Below are 4,708 nucleotides of genomic sequence, written 5' to 3'. Positions count from 1 at the left end.
CCTTCATGGATAGAATATTATTCAGGTTTTGATTGATTTTTTTAAAATTAAAATTTTTATTTTTTAATATTTTAAGTAAATTTTTTACTTTTTATTTTGAACGATAAATTTTTTACTTTCTAAATGTACATAATCTAAATATATTTAAAAAGTAAAATATTTGTAAAAAAATATTTAAAAATTCAATATATGCAAAAAAAAAAATATGAAAATGTATTGAATTTTAAAATATTTTTTCATAGATGTTATATTTTTAAGTGTAGTTAGGTTAGGTGTATTTAAAAAATTAATTTTTTCTTAAAATATTAAATTTTTTTTATTAAAAATAAAAAATAAAAAATAAAAAATAAAAAATAAAAAATAAAAAATTCAATTTTTTTGAAACCAAATGATTACTTTGCAGCAGAGCCGTTAATGAGATATTGCTTTCATCTATTCTCACTAAAATTATTTTATATTATTATTATTGTTATTACTATGCAATTTTTGTACAAATTATTACGGCTGAGCAGAAAAATTAAAAAAAATATATAAAACGTGTTTGATCTAAATTAAATTGCACGGTTATTACGGCTGAGCAGAAAAATTAAAAAAAAAATATAAAACGTGTTTGATCTAAATTAAATTGCACGGTTTGGTTTGGTTTGGTTTTTTCAATTCATAGTTTGGTTTCGGCCTTTTAAATAGGCTAACCAGATTTTACGGTTTGGTTCGTGATTTTATAGTTATGAATTTAATTGAAATCGAATTGGACTGTTTAAATTATATATATAATTTGTTATTGAATATAAATATTAAAATATTTTATTAGTATCAAATATATATATATATATATATATTATAACTTTTTACTATTAAGTATAGTTTTGTATGGTGATAGAATTACTTTTAAACAATCATATAAGTAATTTTTAAGTTGTGAATAATATTTTGTGATTTATATTATGAATACTTATAATATTTTTAAAATTTGCGGTTCTAAACCAAATTGAACCATAGTTTAGAGGTTTGGTTCGGATTGGCTCTAAGATTTTCATAAATTGGTTTGGTTTCAAATTTAATAGAACCACAGATAATATATTGGTCTTGGTTTGTAGTTAAACTTATCAATCTGAATCAATTATCAAAGGGAAATTCTATTTGCATAACATAAGAAATCTCCGCACACACTATAAATGATGTTTAGATATAATTTTTTTTGAACAAATGTCAAATGTTCGGATTTAAAATTATTAACAAAAGTACATTGTTCAAATATATATTCCGTTCAATTATTTATATTGGAACAACTGCTTTATGTTCATAAATTTATATCCGAATATTTGACTCTCATTTAAAAATTTATATCTAAACACTATATGTGGTGTGTACTAAAAATTTATATGGTGTGTAAATAGAAATTATTAAAATTGCCCATCGTAAGAGGGAAAGAAGCAAAAAGTAAAGAGGTCTAAGCAAAAGAGCAGTTGAGAGAGTATGCAAAAATGTGAAAATGTTTTATTTTATCTTTTCTTTTAGGGCATGTTTGATTGGGTGGATTAGAGTATGGGATTGGGATTATTAATCTGTAGGCCCAATTATCCTATATTTGTTTTAACATTTTAGTTTAGGATTATTAATCCAATGGATAATTAATTCAACAAATTTGTAGGATTATTAGTAATGGGGTAGGGGTGGATTATTAATTCAATGGATATTAATCCAATTGGATAGTGAATACCACACTGATTTAATAAGATTATTAATACTTCACTATTAATCTTGTGAATCAAACATGACCTTAGAGTATTGCTATTAATTCTTACCTTTCTTCTTAAAACTGCCACCTCATCTATTTTTTTTTAAATTTTTTTGTAATTCCAAAATTGTGCCAACCTACAATTCCACTTTTACTCTAATTCCTAACCTTCTAACCTTAATTTTTCAAACCCTAACTCTAACTGTTATCATCTCTAGTAGTTACCACCATCTCCGACCACCTCTTACCGCAACAACCACCACTTCTACTCCACTTGCGCTCTCTGCCGATCTCCAGCTGAGTTGGTACCGGAAAACAATTTCGATGTAGTTGTTTTTATGGGTAAACCGACTGAGATCGAACCTGGTTTGAGCCGTTGTCGTTGCATTGCCATAGCGACTCTCCCTGTCATCTCCGTTGCCCTACTGCCATTTCCACAGCCTCGTCATCTTCCACTTCTTAGCCACTTCTCAGCCTATCCCTACCTATTCACTCGCTCTCTGTCTCTTTGTCTCTCGCAATCTGTGAGGGTTGCGAGTAAGCGCTATGATAGACTAGTGACAAAGATGGGAGATTTGAGTGGTGGGAGAACGTCCACCAGTAGTGGGAAACCATGACGGTGGTCGCACGATGGATTCATCAATTGGGCTAGGAAGAGGGTGGCAGAGAGAATGATGTAACAATGGTGGTTGGTTTAGGAGTTGTCGGAAGAAGAAGAAGAAGAACAAGAATAAGAAGATGACTGTTGGAGGTGACGGTCGAATGTAGTGGTAACTGTCAGAGGTGGTGAGGATGGAATTAGGGTTAAGGTTAAGGTTAGGGTTTGGATTTTGGATTTGGGGTTAGGGTATTGATGTAGGCTGAGAGGTATGACATTGAGGCCGCTTATGTTACATTTATAGTCTTTGAATTTTATTTATTTGGTGGAGATGACATGTTTTGTGCACTTGTACAGATTTGACAGTCAATATGCAAATTCAAGCAAAAAATGGCGTAAAAGTAGATTCTTGGTGTGAGTAGTCAAAAGTCCCAACCTACCACCTCACCGCATGTGCGGCCCACCACCATTCGAGCGGCCCACCTAGGGTGCGTGAAAATTTAAGGCTTTTCTGCTGGGAATAAAAAGGAGAAAAAAGAGGCTATAATCAGGTTCAAAAATATTTCAGAGAAAATGGAGAGAGAGGGTAGGGTTTGGAAGAAAAAGAACTTTAAGTTTGAAGAATGGCTCTCATGGTGGCTTCTTTTTCTTCCACCTCTTCCCACTTTTCCATGAGTGGCTAGGCTACTATTTTTAGGGTTTTGATGAACCTAGCCATGTAAAGAGATTTTCTTAGGCTTTGATTGTGAAATGGTTTGAATAAATGTATGGATGTTTTAGAAGTTTATAATAATTTTTCTTTTAATCTCTTCAAGTATTTTATTCTCTGTGATTGTTTAATGCTTTCCATACATTAGTTTTCTTAGTGTTTGTGTTCAAAATATGAGACGAGTCATGCCACGAGAGACGGGTCACGTTGCTACTATAGTTTAGAGCAAACGACTCGTGCTACTTGGGATGATTCGTGCCTGTACGTTGAATGCGACAATCCTCTTGTTCAATGTTTCAAACTTGAAGTTGTGAAATATTGGGTAGTTCAAACCGGATTGCAATTGATGGCCGATATTAAGTCTTATTTATGTGATTAGTGGTGAATTCTTTGCCCTAAGATTTTTCCAAAAATCAGTATCTCAAACCCTACTTTTAATCATTTTTATCAAAATTAATTTAGGAATTTAACAATTAAATTAGTATAATTTCCCGTTTGACACTGTGGATCGATACTTGGACTTACCGTTATTTTAAGGAATTTGGTATAGTTTAGTGTTTATTTTTGGTGTGTGAAACGACCCATCAAATTTTGGCGCCGTTGCTGGGGACTTTTGGCGAAATTAATTAATTTAAAGTTACATTCTTATTTTAATTTTTAGTTTAGGATTTTAAATTTTAGTGTTGCTAAGTGTGCAGAGTCTTTGCAAGTAAAGCTATCACTGAAGTACAAGCAGATCGCAATCGAGCTTTAAAAACAAACCGCAGCACTAAAGTGATTTAACAAAAGAAGAAAAAAAAAGCATATACTCATAAGCAAAGCTCCAAAGTACTAAAAAGAAAGAAAGAGCTCAAGTGGAGGTTGGAGACAACGGTCTACACGTCAAGTACCTGCAAGACAAGTAAAGCGTTTTCATTAAACTGCTGTGTGTGTGAGTGGTGTATGCACGGGCGTCATTCTTGTCGCCCTGAATTGTGGAGTTTGGACCTTGAACTAGAAAGGATTCTTAGGAAACTTAGAGCCTTTTCTTGTGTTCCTAGGCTTGAATATCCATATTCATACTTCGAACCAATAGAGATGGCGAACCCGAATGGCCTAAATGGGCCCAACCGGACTCTTAAGGATTTCGTCACACCCATTGCATATACATCACCATCATACATTCAGTTACCAGGCTCTACTGCTGCTCATTATGAGATTAAGTCCAGCACTATCCAAATGTTCCCATCGTTTCATGGACTAGCTCATGATGACCCTTACAAACATTTGCATGAATTTTTGGAAATTTGCTCTATAGTGTGGATCTAAAATTTCACCAATAAGGCCTTAATATTGCGATTGTTCCCATTTTCACTAAAGGACAAAGCCAAATATTGGCTACACTCCTTACTTGCTAATTCTATCACAACATGGGACTATTTACAACATAAGTTTTTGGAGAAGTACTTTCCCATTGGTAAGACCAACCAACTCAGGCGAGTCATCACCAATTTTGCTCAAATTGATGGCGAGCAATTTCGTGAAACATGGGAAAGACTTCATGACCTTCTCCAACAGTGTCCCACCACCAAGTGCTTGATTAGCAACTTGTTCAAACCTTTTACTATGGCTTAATTGAGCCTCACCGCCAAATGGTGGATTCTTCTTGTGGTGGGACATTCAT

Source organism: Camellia sinensis, chromosome 15, assembly GCF_055761805.1.
Source record: "Camellia sinensis isolate YWXY chromosome 15, ASM5576180v1, whole genome shotgun sequence".
NCBI classification, from domain to species: domain Eukaryota; kingdom Viridiplantae; phylum Streptophyta; class Magnoliopsida; order Ericales; family Theaceae; genus Camellia; species Camellia sinensis.
The sequence above is the reverse complement of the archived record's forward strand: the minus strand, read 5'-3'. Positions refer to the sequence as shown.